The sequence below is a fragment of the Thermobia domestica genome, chromosome 2, assembly GCF_964235325.1.
Source record: "Thermobia domestica chromosome 2, izTheDome1.hap1.1, whole genome shotgun sequence".
Lineage (NCBI taxonomy): Eukaryota > Metazoa > Arthropoda > Insecta > Zygentoma > Lepismatidae > Thermobia > Thermobia domestica.
Genome location: NC_137455.1, coordinates 79,678,356 through 79,702,981, shown reverse-complemented (window position 1 = coordinate 79,702,981; position 24,626 = coordinate 79,678,356). Strand labels below are relative to the sequence as shown.

General features: G+C 34.6%; 1 non-coding gene across 1 annotated transcript; it reads right to left on the bottom strand.

Moving 5' to 3' along the window:
- Positions 1–23,674: 23,674 nt before the first annotated feature.
- LOC145679911 (U1 spliceosomal RNA) lies at positions 23,675–23,836 on the bottom strand. The gene has a single exon (XR_014130614.1). It is a non-coding gene; the product is annotated as a U1 spliceosomal RNA (small nuclear RNA).
- Positions 23,837–24,626: the final 790 nt, after the last annotated feature.

Here is a 24,626-nt window from a genome sequence, read left to right as displayed (position 1 = left end):
CATTCCGGCATCTATTTTATTCTTTAGATCACGACAATAGTTATCTAATGTCTGCATTTGTTCAAGTTCTGTTATGTCAAACCACGTATTTACATCATAATTTACAAAGTTTATTTGATACTCTTCGGATTCAGCAGGGAGTTCAGGAGTATTTCTACTTAAAATGTCGGCTATATTATTATCCACTCCCTTAATGTGTTCGAATTGGAGATCATATCGTTGCAGCTTTAACAAAATTTTTGTGGTTCTCGGATCCAAATTCTGTAATGTGAATGCATACGTTACTGCATTGTTATCACAATGCACCGTAACTTTCCGACCTAGTATATAATAAGAAAAATGTTCACATAAGAATAAGACTGCTAATAACTCTAATTGAAAAATAGAATAAGATACTTCACACAATTTTAACTTCCGACTAGCATATTCAATGACTAGTAACTCTCCATTCTCATCATATTGTGCAAGATAACCGGCCAAATTTTCTAAGGATGCATCCGAGAACAAATGAAAGGGTTTTGAAAAATCTGGTTGGCTAAGTGCCGGAGGTTCACTTAGTAACACCCTTAACTTTTGAAATTTTTCCAATAGTTCATCTGTTAAACAATATTTCCTATCCTTTTTCAGGAGATCAAAGAAAGGCGCAGTCAACGCAGCAAATTGCGGGATAAATTTCCTTCTCCAGGAAAGGATTCTTAAGAAGGATCGTAATTTCTTTTTAGTTTTCGGAACAGGAAAATACCTGATGGCTTCATTTTGTTTCGGATTGGGTTTTAATTCTGTCCCATTTACAACATGACCTAAGAATAAAATTTCGGATTGCACGAATTGACATTTTTTAAAATTTAGAGCGAAATTACCAAATTCCAAAATTTTGAATATCTGTTCCAAATGATAGAAATGTTCCGTTAAATCCGAGCTATAACATAATAAATCGTCCAGATAGACCACTACAAATTGTCGAGTGTCCAACCCGAAATAAGAATTCATAACTTCTTGAAAAATGCTAGGGCTAGATTTAAGTCCCATAGGCAAAACACATAGTACATATTGTCTACCAAGATAAATGAAGCTAGTGTACTTAAATGAATCTGGATGTAACTTCACCCCATAGTATCCCATGGTAGCATCCATGGAGCTGAAGACTTTCGCTCCTGAAATTCACGATAAAATCTCGTTAATGGGCTCTACTTGAATTTTTGGACTAATTACTTTCGAGTTCAGTAATCTGAGATCAATTACAGGTCTCACACCCCCCGAATTTTTCCTAACACAGTGTATTGGATTTCTATAGCTACTAGCATGTTCTTTTGCTATACCTAACTTCATCCATTTCTGTAACTCCTCTTCGAACTCCTTTTGCATAGCCTGTGGTATGGGATAAATTTTTCCCACAACAGGCTCATGATCACTAAGCTCAATGTTATATGGCTCATATCGAATCGGTTTTGGATATTCAAAGAATAAATGTTTATATTTAATTAACAGTGTCTGTAGACTTAATTTAGTTTCCATATCCAAATCATTTCGACTATTTATGTATTCCTTAATTTCTGTCTCCGAAATTTCACCGTAATCAGTACTTCGTTTATCGGAAGGAGAAGAAACATCACAATGGTTATTGGACATCTGGGTATTATCTACATGTACCAATAATATTTTTGGATAAGAAATATCCAACGTCACCTTTTCTTGCTTATTATTTTTCAAAATTAATTTCTTGTTAGAACTGTCCAAAATTACCTGAAATTTCACAAAGAAAGGCGAGCCTAATAATAACCCAGCTTTCATGTCTTTAACGACGAACACAGGCACATCAAAAAGATTGTCCTGAATATTTAATGTTAATTCGAGCAATCCCTTTACTGGGAAGCTCTTTTCCAGCAAAAGCGTTCAAATGTACACTGGGCACAGGTTTTAACTTTGCGGACCGAAAGGAATTTTGTAATTTCAACCAAACATTATAATTTAACAAATTGAGTTCAGCGCCTGTGTCCAGGATACATTTTATTTGCACTTCCCCCACCCTACATTTCACAGAAGGCGAAGGAAATATCTCAAAGTCTTGTTTTGTTACACTTTCTTCTTCTTCTCTCAAAACAAAGTACGTTAATAATTTCAAAGAAGGTAAGTTAAAATCATTTTTACTTTCAGAATTCGGATCATCAATCTTGTATAGGTTTCCTAAATTTTGTTTCGGGGAGAGAAGTTGATTTGAGCAGTCATCGTCTCCCCTTAAGGATGGCTGCTCAAGATGTTTTCCGAAACAGGAATTGAGTTTTTCATAAACGTAGAAATATTACTATTCATCGACTCGGCAGTAACAGAAGGATACGGCGGGTGTAATGCTGAAGTAACCGAAGTTACCACCGGCATGTTAGAAGAGAAAGGAGAACTAAATATAGGAACCGGAGGACATTGGCCATATGGTGGTTTCAAATTATACATTCCAGGTGCAGCATAAGGGACTGGTCCATTTCCATACACTAAAGGGTAAGGTTGGACTCCATTCATAGGTCTAAATTTGTTAACTCCATTCGTCCCCCAGCTTGATTTCAAATTCCGATTTCTCCTCCAATTTTGACGTTGTCGTCCATTATTGTTTCTAAAATTTTGATTAGTTAAAGTTCGAAAATGGTTCTCGTTCCCTGAAGTTTCATTTTTCATCGGTTCTGTTTGAACAGCATTATCGATTCGAGTCGAGTTAGACTGCGAAATAAAAGTCTTTCTTATTTGTGGTTTCCTATTCTGAAATTTTACCCCACTGAAATCTGGACAAGAATTGGGATTACATTCTAATTCCGCTATCCTTAGTATTAGATCCTGCACGGTAGTGACCGATCCTAACTTTAAAATTTTCGACTCTTCGCTTGGAAGACAATCTAATATTAGATCCTTTAATTCCTGATCAGAAGGCGATGTCACAATGGAGTTATATTTCTCTACAATATGCCGAACGAATCCCAACAAGGAAGAGTGTTTACTTTTGTCATACCGCAACGAATAGAGATGGCGCTTTTGTGCTCTCTCCATTCGCTCCGATATGTACTGTAATTTGAATAATTTGACAAAATCTTGAAATGTTTTGATTTGATTTACTATACTTCTATACCATATCTTTGCTGATTTTTCTAAACATCTTGCAATTATATATAGGCGGTCCCTATCGGTTAGTACATACATATTCATTGTCTGCATCAAATCATCTAAAAAAAATTGTGCCACTCCCTGAGTTAGCTGTCCATCGAATCGTGGAAAATGATGTAATTCGCGCAGGTAAGATCCCGCATCCATTTTGTATGAGGGACTGTTTTCCCATTGTTTACTTGTCTTTTCTAGGTCTGAAGTGTCCATTCCTACATTATCATTTACAACTATGTCTGCCTTTTTACATTGCATGACGCACGGTTCGCGACACGACGTCCTCTTTCTACCGGTTTTATTCCTAAGCCGTTTATTTTTATTTTTATATTTATTTCTCTCTTCATCCGAGTCAGATGATGAAGATAGATTTATGTGTACGACGTTTTCTTCTCGGTTAATTCGCGTCCCATCTAACATGAATACCGGAGTCTCATTGTTTTCATTAGACATGTTATTCTCGGTTCTAACAGGCTTCGATGTTTTTCCAATCAAATTTTGGTCAATGGGGCTCGACTGATCTGAATTATTTTTATTTAGGTGATCATATACTAAGGTCTTTAAACTTTCAGAATTTCTTTTGCATAAATCGCGCCCATGTCGATATGCATCAACTACGTCCTTTTCTAACACTTTCACCATGTTCGTTGTTCTCTCATTTAATTCATACAGCTTCCGGGTTTCTTCAGCTTGTTGCTCTTTTACAAATTTTGTTTCTGTTTCTACAGTTACACTAACTTTACTAATTTCAACTTTCAATGCAGATATTTCTTTGGTAACAGTTTCTAATTTACAATCCATATCTTCAGTCGATTCTTTAAGATCTAATTTTAAAATACCTACATCAGACTTAACCTTATCCATATCTTTAGTAATATCAGTTATTTCCCTAGAAAATTTCTCCTGAACATCGACTACAGATTCTCCAAATTTAATTTTTGTTTCTTCAATTTTAGATTTAAGCTGCGATACTTCATTTCTTAACTCCCCTTTCATAGACGAAAAAGATTCCTTAAGAAATACAATGTCATTACCCATCTTTGACATTTCTGACTTTAATTCACCTATATTAGTTGTCATTTCATTACTAATTTCCGTTCTGATAGATGACATTTCTGTTTTTAAGTCACTTATATTTGTTGCTATTTCTGCTCTAAATGAGGACATATCTAATCTCAACCCTGCAATAATCGTTGTTAACTTATCTAAAAGAGGACCACCCCCTATTTCGATTTCTGGGACAGATTTCTTTGGCTTTTCTTTTCTACCAGTAACAACAATGTCATCCTGACCTACAACAGCATTGATTTCAGCCTGTACATTCATTTCAGTATTTACTTCTCTATTTTCTTGCACTTTACATGTAACACAATACCATTTGTCCTCCGATTGTCTTAGAATCTCTAATTCAGCTGATGACATATTCAAACATTTTATATGGAACCATTGGTCACAGCTTTCACAACAAATAGCTACATTGTCTTTAGCACTACTGCTATCACAACAACTGTACTTTTCTGGTTCATGTCGTCTCACTGATACTTCACTCATTTTTCAACATAGTAATTGGGTCACACATCTCCAATATCTACCATAATTATCCCCACTGTAATTACAGAATCTCACACCAGTATTACATACTACAGCGAAGTTAATAATCATCCTGGCTGGGTCGCCACTTTGTAAAACGCTCTTTTCCAGGAATGAGAAAATCTCGAAAATAAATCAAAATTCCTGAGTTGGATTACCACTTCGTTAAAGATTCTTAAAATCCAATAAAATAGAGTGATGAGTATTTCTAAATATTATACACTATGATAATTTACAAATTTTTGAATAGGTAATAAAGAAAGAAAAAAAACTAAGTTCTGTAATACTGCTTTGTTCCAACGAAATAACGCACAACTGACTCGGTTCTAGAAAATGACATTTAGGTTCTTGCTTAAGCAGTAAACCAGCAGTAAGATTCCGTATTATTACAATCTCTATATGTATCACTGTTCACATTGCTATTTAACAAATTAGTTTATTCGAAATCATAAGCTCAAGTTAGGATAACAATTTTATTATTTTTGGTCGGTTTATCATTACAAAACGGAGACAAGTTTGAAAAAAAATCCAGTTTGATTAATAACTTAAGACAATTGTATCTCATAACAGTTTCATAAAGTTGCATATCGATACTTCAATTGATATATTTGATAATCACAAGACAGTTTCAGCGAATCGGTACATTAGTTACAATATATCAGACAAGGATTGATCTTGAGTAGCCAACTACGGAACTTTACAATAATTGCTCTTCGACTAAATTCGTATCATGACTGGTTTTACAGACAAGAAAAGAAAAAAAATCTACCAAATACTGATCCATCCCCTTTTTAATTATCTATGAAAAAAACTGAACGTTCCATCTCTGAAGACATAATTATCTAACTGTCACTCATATTCTACAATGTTCTCCAATCTGTGTTGCTACTGTATAACTCCAACTGAGTTCTAAAACTGTAGCATATATCAGATATGGCTTAAGCATTTAGCCCGCCCTCGGACAACACATTAAATATTTTATTTATGCACTACAAAGAAAAGAAAGGAAAAGAAAGAAAGAAAAAAATATAATGGACAGCGAATTATGTACATATGGTATGATTGATGATAAGAAACGTAAGTACGTGACAGGATATTCTCAATACTAGTATGGAACGTTATTGTTTTATTTATTTACTTTTTCTTTTTACAACATGCAAGAAAATTCATACTAATGTGGCCAATTCATTAGTTTGTCAGTCATATAAATCTAAGAGCCACAAGGTGAAATCAACCTTCATAAAATATTCCGGAGCTAAGCTAATCATACCGTGAGTTTACAGTAACTAAGAACATGTACCGAATACGCAATAAGGGTAAATTCGCTTATATTTAAATGCATTCCGTATTAAGATTCATTCTATCATGCAAAATTTTGAATTGACTGTAAAGATTAATAGTAACGTGGAGACATTTATGGCAGATAAGCGAGATGCGTAACGCAAATGAAATTTAGCTATCCATAGTACTTATATTGATCATTTTTCGCAAGATTACTTCCAAGAGTTATTAGTTTTATAAAAAATTTTCAAACTGTTGAATTTCACAATACACTCCTACGTCACCGACGCCATCTTGGAAGACGAACTTTTATCTCCATAAAGATGTTATTGTTCAAAATAAGAAAAATCAGGTTACCTGGAAGCCAGGTACAATTACTTACAGTCTTAAGGAGCCCGATAACAGCCCACTTTCCCTTCTCCAAAAGCCGGGAATCTCGGCCGTCACCAGTCTTCTCAAACTGAGGTTATATGTCTGCTTCTATCATGGCGATTTGCAAACATTAATGACCAGCGGGGGTGGATCAGAAAAGGTTAAATAAAAATTTTGTGAGAACTCGGCAACCGAAAGAGATTATTAAGGTTATTCCCAGATCACTTTTTGTATATAGGTTAATGGCACAAATCCAATAATTTCGTAATATACTAAATTTTCGACATCGAGTTCTCTCACCCCCTTTTCCTGCTGGTGTGTTACTTTCTTCTTCTTCTTCTTCTATACCTAACTACTCGTGCATTGCCTATTTTATGTATAATTATTAATTCACACTATAGTTAATTGCATTAATTTAGAAAAATCAGTATATCAACAACTATCATTAAAATTATGTTTGCTTTATCCCAATTTAGTGATTTTACTGTTTATAAATATAATCCTAATACTTCTAATATTATTAATCAGTTGAGTTTGGTAGTACCCAGCAGAAAACTTCACTAAAGCTTCACTGAATTGTCATTATTATTAGGCCTAACGCTAGGCCTAATGCTCTATTGATAATTAAGTATAAAAATACAAGAATTTTGGATTGAAAATCTTGGTGAGTAATAATAATACCATTTTCAAATTAATAAAGTGTGTAATACAAATCCCCCTTCTACTATTCAACTATTTAATATGATTTTGAAGTGCATTGGTAATGTTTCGTTATTATTATCGTAATTATATTTGTATTACCGTAATGCAGTTCTTCCTCAGCACAATGCACATTGTGACACCGGTTAATTTATTTATACATAATTATATTCCGCCTAACAATATAGGTTTTACAAGTCAAACGTGTGCTCAGATATAGAATAATAGCCTAAATCTATATAATTACGAAATATCAGGGAAAGCAAAGGTTTGCCAAGGTGTGGCAAACCGACCTAACAACAACTAACCTATGTAATTAACACAAACACACGAACATAACAATAATAAAAAAATTGGCACAGATACACAATACGGGAGCCATCAAACATGTAACAAGTAAACGAGTATCAACATGCATACCGGTATTAATATAATGTAATCGTTACCGGTAAACCGGTACGTTACACTACTAGATATTTTCTTTCTTATTTTGTGATTCTGCAATCACTTTTTTTAATTGTCATTATATTGATTTGCTTCAGTATGGCCCGTAATTTAAAAATATGAATATATAAAAACAAATTCCATTTGTTAATTGCTAGTGAAAGAAAATTCAGAGATCTTATTTAGCGCGAAAAACCTTCTCGTTCACTGGAAACCGTGCTGTGTTGCAGAAGCGCTGCAACGACTAGTCCCTTTAACTTCTGAGATAGGGGAAAGGAGACTTAACATTTGCTCCAATTCCCGCGCTGAAGGAATCTGGTCGTTGTATGCTCGCTGCAACACAATATAAATTAGATACTCTGTGACGGATTATTTTTCTCGTATTAAAACTGATTAACGGAACGGACAGTTACAGAAGTAAAAAAATATGTTATTTAAAATGTATATATGCGAGTATTAAAAAGTTTTTTTTTGTTCTTTACTACTATTGATAATAATTTTTTTTCTTGAAATACTTTGGTCGTTGCGCAACGCTGCAACACTAACATTAGCCGCCACTGATACGAGGTGTAATGTTAGATTTTCTAGTAATGGCAATACGACCGAACCTAATTTCAGAAGAAACCTAAATAATAATCGTACTGTTTTAGGAATAGTGTAAATAATCGAGCTAATTTCTTACGAACTCGCAGATTCCTTAGTAATTATATAAGTGGCAGAAAGTTTTGAAATAGAAACCAAAGAGTTGGTGAAGTAAAATAACATACAGGACTGTACTCAAGATTGTGCCATTCAATGTAACCTAATCGAATCTTTCGATAATGTAACTTGAGTTAAAGTTCTGGCGTCCGTCAATACACATTCAATTAATTTTTGTTATTTATTTTACTTCGTTCACACTCTATGCAACAATACAAATATTGTCTATCAAGTTTAGGCTAACTATGCCCGAATAAATGAAATAGGTTATGTTGTATTTCAGCTTATAGCAACTTTATTGTTAATTTGTATAAATGTCATTGAGTTAAAGAATCTAATTAGGACCTGAAAATAACCAACAAATTTTCCACATTTTGAATATGTAATTCTCGTCGGTAATTTTATTGACTTAAAATTGATTATTGAACAAATGTAAGAATGACATTGAGATGAAATGAAAATAATATATATTATTTTATGAACTGTAATTTTGTATATACGAAGACTACTCAAAAAGTAAAGCAACTGTTGTATATGAAATGTCTAATGGTCCAGGATTCTTCCTTTAATTGTGATCAATTTGAAGGAATCCCTATATTTCGGGAGCCATTATACTACGATATTGTATATATCTTTGCAAATACTTCAAAGTATTGTTTTTATTTACGGGAAAAAGTGCTATTTTGTAGGCACAATCACTTAAGAAGAAGAAGAAGAGAGATATAAAGAAATTATTTAAATGTTGGTATCTTATTAAAATATTTTGTTAATTTCGTTGCTATGACGACTTGTTTATCTTTTTGATGTCGTTGCTATGACAATGTAAAAAGATATATATAAAAAAGAACGAAGTGCAATATAGTGTAGATTGATTATTGTAATGTAACAATACGATATATTTTGAATGTTCTAAAGTGAATAACTGTGTCGTGCAATCCAGAATAATTTCATAATCCGTATAAATATACATTAGAATAAGGGAAAGTAATGTAAGGAAAAATAATTAATGTTACAAGGGTAACGCAGGGGGCCTCATAAAATATTTATAACTTCCTTAAAATATTTATGGCATCCTAAAAAATACAATGGACAAAGATACGTGAGGGGGCGGCTTGACGTCATGCGTCCCCCTTCCTTTCCAGATCCACTTTTACCCGTGGAGTTAATTGATGTAATTCCGTTAGTAGCACTTGTTTTTCTGACATGACTAGCACTTAGTTCTTGGTGCCAGACTACTTTGGAAGGGTCAGTATTTAAATTATTTCTGAACGTGCGATTCTGCCTAATAGAAGAGAACACTGGAGAAGCTATTAATGTTCGTTCTTCTGAGGAAAGTAATTAGTCAAGGTTGGAAGAAGTGAAGGTTTATGTGGTACCTATACGCTGGTGCAGAAAACGTCACTTCCGCTTCCTGTTTAGCAAGCTGGTTACAAACAAACGAGCTTTGAGCGGGTTATATAAAGAAGTTTACACGGTACTCGCCTCTGAAAATGATTTGTTCCGCTTTCGGATGTAAGACTACAGAATTATTAAGAAATCAAATCAAATTAGAATTATTGTACTACATAATATATTAAAGAGAAACAATAAGAAAGCCACGCTACACAACAAGCGATATAACGATTAATTATTTATTGGGCGAACAAATATACTCAATCTTTTTGAGAGACACTTTCTCTCCTTGCACATTCTGCCAGGAAGAAATTAAAATACACATATTTTTTACAAAAAGCACCCTTACTCTGTCTTTTTTGTTTGTTTGTATGTTTGTGACACTTTAGACTAATTTCGCTAACTGTTTAATGTATACTAATACTAAGAACACTGTAATAAATTTTCTTAGTAAACTGATAACTGAATCATACGTTTAAAGACACTATAATCTTCAAACAATGCCCACTCCAGCATGGAGTGTGATACTCGCCTGTCTCCGCTCTTTCCGAACCTCACCAGCGCAAGTTCGATGACAATTTTACCCTTGTGGTAACATATAAATTATGAGTAAAAATTTCAATTGACATTAGTAGACAATGGATGATTTATGCACAACTAACCTAACCATACCTTACTGCAATATTAATGTTCTTAAGAGTATAGTACAGGCAATATAGTAACGTTTAAACTGGGAATTTAGGACAGAATGGCAGGAGGACAAAATGGCAGGAAATAAAGGCAGGAGGACAAAATGGCAGGAGGTCAAAATGGAAGAGGACGAAATGGCAGAAGGACAGGATGACAGGAACTTAATTTGTCAAAAAATTATAACTTCTAGGCCTTGTATTTTTAGGGTTCACCTATTGTGTTTGTTAGTAGATAACGGTTCTCGATTTAATCATTTCTGCCACGAATGTCCAAAGCATATAAATATAGCTAAATTGAACCAAGATCGTAAAAGAGGTTAAATATCAGTTATCCAAACTTAACTTAAAATCTTAATTTTTTTCTTAAATTTATTTCTCTGTAACCATCTTCCAGTTGATATCTTGGTCTTATAACAATTCTAACTACAAGAAAATATAGATTGAAAGCAAACAAGTTAAGTATAAAACTGAAATAATGGTTACTATTTATTCTTCAATACTAATACATATCACAGCACACACCTACAAAATTCCTGTACAGTTACAGAAATGACAATGGTTTTTTTTCTAATTTCCTATAACATATCCTTTAAATTATAAAAACAGCTTGTAGTTGTAAGAATTACTAATTACGTACATCTTTCTTAAATCTCAATAATAACGGATATCGTAGAACAGACCAGGGTTGATATGTTTAAAACAAGTGTTTAAAACATGTTTAAAACGAGGGCTGTTGTTTTATTCAGTTTGTTTTAAACGTTTTAAACAAATTGTTTTAAACGTGTTTTTTTTCGATGCTGGTTGGACATGTTTAAAACAACTAAAATATCAGATTGAAAAAGCTGATTTAATTTTCTAACAAACAACCCATCCTCCGCAGGATTTGTGCATGGAGTAAATTACAAGCAGAGTTATATTCTTATTATAACAGCAATTACTGAACGAAATTCTGCACATCAATGTGCGCATAACTAAACCAACAGAAATGCAAGTGAAGTATTTGAACATTTCTTAATTTCCAAGAATAATGGAGGTTAAACACACTATACACTATTCTAACAAGTAAACCTTACGTTTGGGTGAATCGAGTTGCTGACTGAGACACATATGAGAAAGTAGTACTAAATATGGTCAGTATTTCAGTGAAGTTGTAGGTGCGAAGCTCCAGGGGTTTAGGAGATACAGCTACCAGAACATCACATGGAAGTACAGAATAGTCTTCATACAGTTGGAGGTAAAAGCTCTGTAAGGCCTCTTGTAACGACAAAAGGTGAATAACAAATATATGGGTATATATTAGGACTAGGGGGAAGTCATATAGTAAGGGTATACCTGACGGCGGCCATCTTGAAATCCGCCATTTTGAATTAAGTTTAAGTTTTTAAAACAGGAATAGGGTCATGTGATACATGATTTAAGGCGCAAATTTAATCAAAAGAACAATGATCACGTTAATTTTGAGTTACGCACAATTGGTAAAAAGTTACAGGGAAATTAAATATTGTTGCAGCATATGTATTAGTCCTTTACCCCACCTTGTAAATTTTGTTTTAATGATAATAATTAAATAAAAAGCAGGTGGATAAATATTAGGTCTATGGTAAGAGTTGTCTTGATGGCGGCCATGTTCAAATCCGCCATTTTGAAGCAGACAAAAGTTTTAAACAAAACGCATAACAGTGATACCTTATTAATAGCAAATTTTACCATAAATCCAACGGTATAACAATTTTTGCTTTATCATTAACCATCATTTGTTATCGCATAAACAAGTTGCTAATTTAAGGAAAAATGACCAAAGAGGAATTGAGTCATAATTGAACTTGGGTCTTTCTTCCAGAAAAGTCCTCAATTAGTACAATCAATATGTAGTTCAGAAAAGAGTGCATGACTTGCACAAATGCTCTGCTTACAGTGAGCACACCTGACAAAGGCAATCGAGTTACACATGACACATCTGTCGTTAACAATTCCGTCAAAGCAGTAGTCGTAAGGAGTGATCCATTTAATTTTGTGCTGGTTAATGATAAAGCAAAAATGGTTATACCATTGGAGTTATGGTAAAATTTGCTATTAATAAGGTATCACTGTTATGCGTTTTGTTTAAAACTTTTGTCTGCTTCAAAATGGCGGATTTGAACATGGCCGCCATCAAGACAACTCTTACCATAGACCTAATATTTATCCACCTGTTTTTATTTAATTATTATCATTAAAACAAAATTTACAAGGTGGGGTAAAGGACTAATACATATGCTGCAACAATATTTAATTTCCCTGTAACTTTTTACCAATTGTGCGTAACTCAAAATTAACGTGACCATTGCTCTTCTGATTAAATTTGCGCCTTAAATCATGTATCACATGACCCTATTCCTATTTTAAAAACTTAAACTTAATTCAAAATGGCGGATTTCAAGATGGCCGCCGTCAGGTATATCCTTACTATATGACTTCCCCCTAGTCCTAATATATACCCATATATTTGTTATTCACCTTTTGTCGTTACAAGAGGTCTTACAGAGCTTTTACCTCCAACTGTATGAAGACTATTCTGTACTTCCATGTGATGTTCTGGTAGCTGTATCTCCTAAACCCCTGGAGCTTCGCACCTACAACTTCACTGAAATACTGATCACATTTAGTACTACTTTCTCATATGTGTCTCAGTCAGCAACTCGATTCACCCAAACGTAAGGTTTACTTGTAAGATCCAAATTCACAAATTCAAAACTTGGGTATTTTTTATCACTATCATTTCCATAATAATGAACAATTCTCGCATCATCATAAGTTAGAAGAAATACTCTGACAAATACAATACAACTTACAGAAAAGAGCAGTGACTAGCTTACAAGGAGCAAATGACATTTTAACTAAACAGTTTTCAAGATACATCTCTATCTGCAACATGGGTAGCTAATAATGATTAGTGTCTACGGCATAACAACACAATTAACTCTAGACACCCGCCAGGGATTTTAACAAAACGGTAGACTCTCATGTTCGGGGCTCTGGTGACCCCCCTAATTATCACAGAGTCATGAGTTATACACCACTGGAAAGCTTATAGACCACAAATTCCAACGAGGTAACATTCGTGAAATTCCCGCCGTATTTGTAGAAAAAGAACAGACATAAAAAATCATTAAAAATATGAAAATATTGACTTTGCGGGGCCCTGGCAACCCTTGCAGTCTCCCTACCCTGACAAAATGATGCTAATGTGTAGGCCCCATACTTGTGACAATAATATGAGAAATGATAGCCATTGCTGCCATTGCGCAATGAATTCGTTTTATGTAGGAAATATTAAAAAAAATATATGCGCAGAAAAACATTCATTGAATTAGACATTCTCTCTCCTCCCCCACTATATTACCACGTCCATATGCAAATCATTTTTGCTGCACACATCATGTATACGAACAAGAATTATGTTTCTAGACCACTTCAGTGAAATATATCTTGTGTTATATGGGACCGTCCCGAAAATAAATGTAAACTAACCAAATTTGACCCCCTCTTCCTTTATAAACAACAAGTACACATACAGGTTACTATCATGTAGGGGACTACTTCATTGCTTCACATACCAATTTTTAGGGATGTGCTACAAAGGGGGGAGAAATACCCGCCAAAACCTGATGAAAAAAATGATGAAAAATTAAAATAAACAACTTCATCCTCCCTCTCTCGGCCGTACATACGTACCCCCTATATACATAAAATGCAACTGACGGAAAGCTTCATCCCTCAAAAATAATTTGGTACCAAATCATCTTTCTAGTTTAATTAAGGACTGAGCTAGTGATGTTTGTTGTAAAAATAAATGTAATTTACGTAAAAAAAAAAAAACTTCAAAAATTGGCTAACTTTGCCCCCTTCCTGCTACCCCATATAAGCAAGAAGTCCAAATACACGATATTACCATGTAATGGCTTATTTCATTGCTTCACGTAACAACTTTTATGAATCTATCCCCCAAGAGGGGGAATAGCCCCCCAAAAAACTGTTGAAGAAACAAAACAAAAAACGATATTTACCCTCCTTCCACATACATAAAATGCACATCAGCAAAGCTGTATCTTTCAGGAATAAATTGGTATCAAAACCAATCTTCCAGCCTTAATTTGAGGTTTAAAACTGAGCCATTTTGAGCGGATCGAAATTAGGGAAGTTCCCGAAATTTGATCTAGCGGTTGAATATAGATGACAAGCAATACCTAAGAGTGTAAAAATGTAATATATATATATATGCCTATTTAGATTATTGTTTTAAACAAAATAAACATTTTAAACGTTTTTTTTTGTTTAAAACAAAGTACTTTGTTTTAAACGTTAAAAACGTTTTAAACAAAAAAAAAACATGTTTTAAACATAAAAAACGTTCTTTTTGTTTGTTTTTTTTAACCCTGGAACAGACTATAAGGAACACTAGTGGTCAGAATGACCAATTACTTACATCGCCATTAATTTTTATATAACAAAGCTAGTCTTTGGCTAGCTGGGGCCCCGCCCCCAGACCCACAGGTCTGCTCTGCCTACGGTATCGCATTTCTTATCTATCGACCTTTGCATCAACAATTGTAGTCTCCTAAATAACTACCACAGTGAAATAGTATTACTTATAATATAATGGCCAAAACAGACTATGAGAGAGAGAATATTAGGCTTGCTGTCCAATATCGCACTACTATGAACCCTTTGATTTATCTCTCCTACACAAGTCTTCTTCTAACTGAATTGAAAAATCAATATACTACATAAATAAAAAAATAGAATACGGGATTATGTCCAATTAATCCTTCTTTACTGGCTTCTCTCAAAAAACTTAAATGCTAGGGTTATGATTACAAATATTCTTACTACATCCGGGTACAGCGAAGTTTTATTTTAAAGAACGAAACATTATCTTGATCTTTTATAATATTTTATTCAAACAACTAGATATAAGGAAAAACGGAAAAAGTTATCCATGAAACGTAGCAAGAGTTCTCGTTTAAAACCCGAAAAACCTTACTAGTGATGGATCGAACTCAGAACCCAACACTCCCTAACTAGACACAATTATACGCTAAAATATGCTCTAATTTCTAAGGGTCCTGTGGCATAAGTTTCTCTGCCCTTGCTAGCGGCACAGTTCCACTTAGCCTTCACTTTGAAAGCAATTCCTTGACTGAGAGAAAATACTTGGCCTATCTACACAGGACTCCAGAGCTCAAGAGAACCTGTGAAAAAGGATACCTTACTAAAAAAAAATTACTACAAGGTGATAAGTTAAGTTCATGGAAAAACAAGTGTCTTTCATGAGACTATAAACTGGCCCGTCAAGTGGACCTTTCCCTAACCAAAGTCTCTCTCTGTGAGACGATCAACTGGCCACCAACAATTAGGCCTTGCCCTAATAAAGGTCTCGCTCTAAAAGAGACCAGAAACTTATCTCTTTTTCAAGAGATAATCACTGACAATCACTGACACAGGATTAGGATCAGGGAAACAAGAAACAATAAACTTTAACCCGAGAAACAAAGCTCTCGAAACAGAGGGGCCTCGAAACCAAAACCATTGGTTTTCGAAAATTGAATTCCTTTATAATCCTACCCAAGAGATTAAAACATATCTCAAAATATAAAACCTATTTAATACATATCCCCACGTCCTCGACGTGATTAAAATTCAAGACCTAACAAACAAAGAGGAATTCTCCCCAGAAAACTATTCTTTAGTTATCTACCAAAAAACTCCTATTCCCTATCCTCGGTCATTCCGAAAGACCAACCTACTCTGCCAGCCTTAAACAACATAGCTAAAAAAAAAGAAAAGAAAAGAAAAGAAAGAAAGAAAGAAAAAATAAAATATGGTTGATTCAAAAGACATTAAGACCTTCGGTCGAACTTAATCATGTGGTCCAGAGCGTCAGAAGAGCCCCGACCGAGCGAAACAGCTCAGTTTATATACGATTCTGCTCACAAGTGGCAATATCCATGAACGAAAAGATCCCTAGCTAAAATGAAGAAAGTTCGTTATTAATTTGAAAAAACCGACATCAACCTCCCCCTTGAAGTTCTAACAGATCATCAGCACGTATCCGATTCTCAAACCATAGAAACAAATGGAACAGTGTATCTAGCTAATGCTGCTTGTAGACGATCCAAGAAAGCTTGAACAAGACCATTCAAAAACCTCAAATTTACACGTTCAAAGGAGTATTGTTCAAGGCACTTAACAAGAGTCTCGAATGGTCTTGAAAGAACTTTTACACGACCAAAGAGATATTGAATCATGTTTTATACACTTATTGATAGATGGTAGTCCAAAACAAGTTACTGAAACTATTAAAACAAATGAAAGCGAAACTGCGTACTGCTTACTGTAAGCGAAACTATTGAGACCTGTGCATGAATAGCTATGATATTACCATATCTTTTCTAACTTTCTGCAGGCATTTGGAATTTAATAGATTACCGGTATATTAAATCATTTATAAAACAGGTCTATTGATATTGTAGCAACCTCCTTCGAATTTTCTCTAAGTATTTTGCCCCTTTTACATTAAATGCGCGTTAGGTTAACTTAAGTTAAAAGAGTAAAATGCTATGATTCTTCAAATGGCCTACTGATGGTAGAATCACACTCAATAAGAAATATCGAACTGTTTCCCAAAATTGTATCACGAGGCAATGACTACCTTTTGATGTTATTTATGCTATGGAATCGAAGACTGTTTAAAGAAAAGGCTGAACACGTAGAAAACCAAACGAAGCAATGATAATATATTTTTTTTTCGGCCATTGGACTTACCGCCCATATCTACATCAGGCACATTCACAAATCTATCCCATATTTGGTACTGTTTAAAAATAACCCGTCAGACAAGTAGTAATTTGCTGTTAAATGTGAGTACGTATGAAAGAGGACTGTTTGGGATAATAATTTCCACTGACGGAACATGCCTGTATAATGTAGGAAACAAGTATTTTATGTTTAGAAGTTTAATGTTACCAGTATCAAATCGTTACAAGGACTATAGTTGAGTTCAAATGAGTGAATACGATGTCAAGGGTTTGTTGCACTATTCTTATTCTTATGTTTCTTGCACTATAACCTTCGTCGATGACGCGCCTGCTCCACAGAGACCTACTCTCGCGTGGGCCCCTTTCTATGTTTCTGCCCTGACACTGTTAAATAGCATTCTTGATTTTAATGTTTTTTCTTCACTTCGTATATGTGGCATATGTCTGAATGCGCATTTGTACTTTATGGGAAAGTCATCGTAAAATTAACCTGCAAGCATGAAAGCAACTCCTACCTTAATAAATAACTTCTGAAATGCTACGTGTGAATTCCATAATAAAATAATTGCATATTTTACAATAGGATAACATGTAATAATTTCCAACGTACTTCAGTTTCCAAGCATAACATCAATCAGTACGCAATTATTTTTTTATTATCCCAGATTTTATAACTGTACAAAGCGTCTTATTAAAGCAAAAAGGTCAGATATATATGTTTTTTATTTAATGAACTCTTCCTTCTTAATCTACACCCGATATTATTGTACATTAAATTCTCAAATTAATACTTATACCTATAACTGCCTCAAAATTTAACAATAGTTATGGACATGCAAGCACTGTAACTACATAAATCGTGTATATTATCAACAAAAATACTAACAATATCTTCCAGCCCAAATATTAGCTTATCTTTATTATCATAAGCACACTTTGAACATCAGATAATTATGGAAAAGAATAATAAACAGATATTTATTGAACAATTACCGCTGTCTCACGACGCCATCATATTTGTTTTGTATTTTCCTGCACTCAATTCGAGCGCTGATTGGCTATTGAATACTCTTGAATTAGATTGCTTAGAACAGGACCGAAACGAAATCTCTTGAAAAAACCATTGAATTCAAGACAAAAATGACGTCAGTACTGACGTCCTTTTCATCAAATAGTCTTGAATGGTCTTGAACAAGACTCTTGTTCAAGCTTTCTTGGATCGTCTACAAGCAGTATAAGATGTAAAACTTTAGAAACAATTTCTCTAAGGTTATATGCAATATATAAATAAAATAAAATTATTATACAAAAATATACAGATAAATTATACAAATTAAATAAATATCGGAACTCCTTATAGACTATACAAATATATATATATATGCATTTAAATAATTATCCAGGCCTGGAATTAATGAACCTAAAACTATTATATATATAAGGGAAACTGTTGTACCTTGAAACACTTTCTGCGTTTTCCAAGATATAGTATTATCAACAGTTATTTCTGCAATTCTATTGCAGTGCATTTAAACTAGGAAGTTTTCTGAACAAAATTGCGGCATTATTTAAGTTCTTATTTCTATTCTTCGTTATACTGTTATGTTTTCAAAAATTCTCCAGAAAGTGTTCCATGGTACAAATGGCCATGTACCTTGAAACACAACCTCAGGTACCTTGAAACGTATACTTGTAAAATGATAATTCACAGAAATAAAATCACAAATAATTATTGTACTATTTATATTATATATCCAAATTTGTTGTTTACGATATACAAAATCGTGTGAATCAAGAGAATAGAAATTTCTGATATTTATTCTGATCAGGGTTTTATCTTTATATTGAACCTAATATTAATCGGAAAGTTAACGTTATTTATTTACTTATTGAAAAATACGTAATCCTACCGATAATTAATATATGAAAATAAGACTATAACTATATTCTATTTGTCAGTCCACTCTTAAAATCCCGAAAAAAGCAAAGAACAACGGCTTTAAAACAATATCAAAATTGAACATATGTTCCGCACATTTTATTCTAATTCTTTTCACGTAAAATAGGCGCAGGCCTATCAGAAAATAAGATAAGATATTACTAAATTAGAAAATGTTGACTTATTCATGAAAACGATCTCGGCCTACGATCTATTACACTATATTATAAGAACCAAAATTGAAACCACAATTGTTCAGACACTCTACTGGAGCCTATTGGCCTAACGGGTGGTGGCAGTTTCACTATAATATCAGATGGATTCACATCAAACTGTCCTGCAGAGTCTTCATAAAATTTATTTGCAGCACCTGGAATACGTTTCAAGAATTTTATTTTAATTTCGTTGTAATTAGATTCCACTCAACAAATCTTTTCTCAATAAAATTCAACGCTTCGTGCCTTTTGCTTAAGCTGCACCAACACATAGTCATCCGAACTGAGATTATTTGCTTCAATACTCTTGTCTAATTCAACTTCTGTGTCCATCAATCCTGCAAGCATAACATCACTATTATCATCTTCATGCAGGCTTATGTTCTCTTCAGATTCTTCGGCAGACGTTTCGAAACCAAGTGTTTTGTAATTTCTTCTTTCTTTTTCTTTGTTGTTCTTGCTTCTTATTTCCTTTCCGTGTGGCTCTGTGGTCTTTTTTATCTTTCAGTTCTTGCTTTTCAGGTGTATTTGTTACTATCCTACTTCTACCAGCCTTTCTTCGTCGTGTTGTACTTTGCGGAGTTTGTGCTTTCGGGTATGGTTGTACTTCCTCTGGAAGGACTGATGTAGAAGGCAAGTTCAAATCTTCAGCAGAAGGGAAAACTTGCACCGTTCTTTCGTTTCGTTCTTGCAACGTAGTGTTGGTCTTTTCATCTACGTATATCACTTAGATGACAACCCTGTTGATGATCTGTTACAGAAGCTGAAAAAATCTGACTCCCAGAAAATGTTTCTATCTATGGGATAAATACCAGAACGGCAAAATCCACTGGTGATATTTGATGTGCTGATGGCACGCAGATAGATAGTTCCCAATACTTGGGCCACAGCATAAATATCAATATGTTTCCCCGGATTATTAGGTAACCATTCTTCCATAGCTTGGTTATAGAAGCATTTAAACGGACCGTAAATAGCTAAATCCAGTGGCTGTAGTTTTCCTGTAGTATGCGGGGATATGGTCAGCATGACAACTCCAGGTTTAGCAGTCATTTCGAAGGGCTTGCTAGAAAATCAACTTACCTGTTTTCTAAATGATTTAATATACTGGTAATCTATTAAATTCCAAATGCCTGCAGAAAGTTAGGAAAAATATGCTAACATTGTAGCTATTCATGCGCAGGTCTGAACGCAGTTTGGCTTTAATTTGTTTTCATAGTTTCAGTAACTTGTTTTGGACTGCCACCTATTAATAAGTATATAAAACATGATTCAATACCTATATGATGGTGTAGAAGTTGTTTCAAGACCACTCGAGACTCTTGTTCAAGTGTTTTGAACAATACTTCTTCGAACGTGTAAATTTCAAGTATTGAATGGTCTTGTTCCAGCTTTCTTGGATCGTCTACAAGCAGCATTACGCGTAATAAATAAATTATTCTTAAATAAGTCTTCGTCCAAATATAAGTTTTAAAAAAACGCACTTCACATAAGAAACGCACTTATTGTCTACAATTTTGACATTTTTATTAAATTACAGAGACAATATTAGCTGATGGTGATCACAATGGATACACTGGCTTTTGCAGAAATCGTGCACTTTGTTATGCAACACCTTCTTTTGATTTCAAATTTATATACAGAACTTGGATTCCACTCAATTGATGATGTAAAATTAAAAACGTCTTGGCCTCGTTACTTTTACCATGTACAAAAATGTTTCTCAGATTAACTTTACATTACACGCTCCAGTTCGTCTTCATTTGCATCCAAAAGTAGGTCTGTTTTAGAAGTATTTTGCAGCAAATAACGTTGTAGTATCGTTATTTATAAGCCATGTTCGGTTCAGTTGCACGAAAAATGCTCACCAACTTGAAGTAGATGGCCATTATTAGCTAGCATATTTTATGAACCACATAAGGATACCAACTGGAGTATGCAAAGTAAATTGCATTATATTTCGTTGGAGTTTAGCATCACTTTCAATATCAAAGTTACAATGAGACATTGACCTACTGATTTACGTGTAATCCAAACCACATGGGATTACGCCGGGAATCGAATCCGGATCTCCTCGGCCAAAGACGCGTATTAACGATATAGTCACGATATAGTTCCAGACAATGTAAAGTTAACCCTGCTTGTCTTTAGAATGAATATACCAGGGTCAACTTTACATCGCCTTAAACTTTAATCTACACTCATTGTCAGCTTCTCCCCCTTTTTTTTCCTTTTTAATCTACACTTTCCTTTATTTTATCCATATTTTAATCCACATACATTTTTCCCTTTAAGTTTCTTTGGGGCCCCAAGAAAGTGAAACTTTTTATTTTTGACCTACATTCAGCTGTTTCCTTTATTTTCTTTAGTGGGGGGGGGGAAGGCCAAGAAATTGAAACGCTTGTATTATAATTTTTTCACCTACATTCAGGCTTTTTCTTTAAAGGGTTTTTCCTAGTAAGATAGTGAAATCGGCTCTTGATCTAAATTGGGTCGCTATTGACCCAAAAGGTTACCTTTGACCTAAAACTACATCAAAAAAATGTTGACCCCTTCCCTCTCCCCTTACCGAATTATCGTATCATACTTGCTCAAAATTGAATATTTTTAAATTTTGGTGGGGGTGGTCGAAAAATTTTGAAAGTTTCACAGATTGTAGATACTATCTAGATGTAAATGAGCAATTTATTTTTCAAAATCATCGATGCGTATTTTCTTTATTTTTTGCGTGTTGAAAATTTCAAAAAAATATAGAAAAAGATTGTGGGGGACACGTTGCTGAATTTTTGGTTAAAAAAATTTGTTATACCCTAAGGTACCCACAACATATATTTTTTTCGGGACCTGAAAGTAATGGCAACAAAAAATTGCACATTTACATCTAGATAGTATCTATAAGCTATGAAACTTTCAAAATTTTTCGACCATCCGCACCAAAATTTAAAAATATTCAATTTTGAGCATGTATGATACGATAATTCGGTAAGAGAAGGGGATAGGGGGTCAAAATTTTTTTGGAGGTAGTTTTAGGTCAAGGGTAACCTTTTGGGTCAATAGCGATCCAATTTGGATCAAGGGCCGATTTAAGAAAAATGAAATATTTAAGTTTTACGTCCCACGGTTATGCCGGTTAGGCAAAAGGAGACGGTGATGACGAGTAATAAATGAAATGATGGAATGAAGAAAGTGGGAGGAAACGGGAGAACCCGAGGAAACCCACGAGCACGGCTTTTGTCTACCACAAAGTCCACACGGCGCAAGCTGGAATCGAACCAGGGACCCCAAGCACCGGAGGTGAACGCTCTACCATTAAGCCACCGTGCCCCCAGGGCCGATTTCACTATCTTACTAGGAAAGACCCTTTCTTTGCCCCCCCCCCCAAGCGTGGAACGTTTATTTTATTTATTTTAATCTACATTCAGTTTTTTCTTTAAATTTCTTTCCAGGTTCCCAAGAGAGTGAGGTCCTAAGCTATGGCTTGTTTAGCTTATACGTAATCCGGCACTGATTAGTTTTATTAGAAGATATTTCTGTTGTTTCATCTGTTATTTGGTGTAATATCGATCGACATTTAATTGCATTTACTTTTAGGGAAGGTGTGAATTATAAACCTTCACGGCCTTTGTACGGCTCATACTAACAAGGTTCTTTAGTAATTATTTTTTACCTACCATTCGGGGGCCCCGTTCGCCACACCCTTACGCCGCCACTGGGTAGCACAGCAGTAATTACTACGGATCAGACGAATAGTGGCATTCGTTCTAAAGTTATTCCAGGAGTTCGTATATTAATTACAATTGTAATGAAATTTACTGTTCCGAGAATTCAAGAGACCCCCTCTAGGTGAAGGTAGGAAATAGAGAGGTCAACAGAAGCCCCGGCGTGAGCAATAGCTCTGGAGAGTGGGGGATATACAGTTCATCCAGTCCTTGCACCACTTTCTACAATTCTTGCAGTTATGAGGAGAGTTAATGAGGGTGGTAGTAATCAAAATCTTATATTATTTAAGCGAGGGAATTTTATGAAGACCTCTGTAAGAATTAATGCCCATATATGAAAAAATGGTTTGTCACTGTTATATGCATGCCAAGAAATCTAAGATTGTGGGAATAAGTAAGTGGTTAGTAAGATTGTGGAAACAAGTAAGTGGTTAGTATCTTTACTTCGTAGTCTGCTAGACATACGAACTCCGCAACCGAATCTTTAGGAGACGAATGCTGTGATGTTACCTTAAATAGCTTCTGGGAATGCTTTTTCCATAACTAATAGAAATTCCAATATAAATTGGTTCCGAAGATGAAAATGTTAGACATGACAGCATGTGACTTTTCCTACGAAAATTGTTGAAGATCCAACGATAAAGAGGATGAATCTTTCCCAATTGAAGAGATGAAATATTTGTTTAAATTTTCTTATCCGGGACAGCGCGAACGCAGTCCCGACTATCAAAAATTACGCGCCCGAGATACCCACGTTTGGGGTATTCGCGAGGGTCAGCCCAACCGAAGTGCAATGGAAGAGCCTCGCCCCGGGGGAACCGCCTTACTGATCACGGTAACCCCTACGCCAGGTAAGTATGCTTGACAAATCCCGCATCTTCGACCCAACCAAGTTTAACTCTTAACACTTATGCTAGAACTTTAAGTAAAGTTACATCTTTACAAAAGTTAACCTAAAATAACAATTCAAATTTTAATTTTGTTCCTTATCTATTTCACTCTTGTAAACGGTTTCCGAAGTAATATAAGATAATGTCTGTTTTCCGAGATTCTTCTGTCCTTATTTAATGTAAGTAGTGCTGCCATCTCTTGAGCACAATGCAATATATATCAATGTTATTTCTATGTATCAGGTAGTGGTTTAAGTTGAATTACAAGTACTAGGAGATTTTTTTTTTTTTTTTTTTATCGAGCGAAATTATCTAGTTCAAGAAAATAACTAAAAGGGAAAATTAGCTCTAGCCTACGAATCTGAGGTCCCCTAGTTCGCACACAACGTTTATTTTCTTCTTTGACTTATTTCCATCCGTCCACCGGTCAATTATGTAGAAATCTACGTTATGAGAAACTGTGCATAACAACTATTATTTCCGTGTTCACTGTTAGTAGGCATAAAAAGGAAATTGTTTTGTAACCCTCTGTGGAGTGTGAGAGCTAGGGTAAGTAAAAGCGAAAGAATAGCGGTTAGAGTTAGGGGATAAGAATATAGGGTTCATATTCCATACAAGTCTTTTTCAAATTTTGCTTGTCGAATATACACACGAAAGATGCAAGAAACAATTACAAATGCTATGCTGTGTGGAGTGACGGCGTAAACCAAACTGGGGCCAGTGAAATAGATCGGGGCCCCTTTTCGAACAATCGTAATT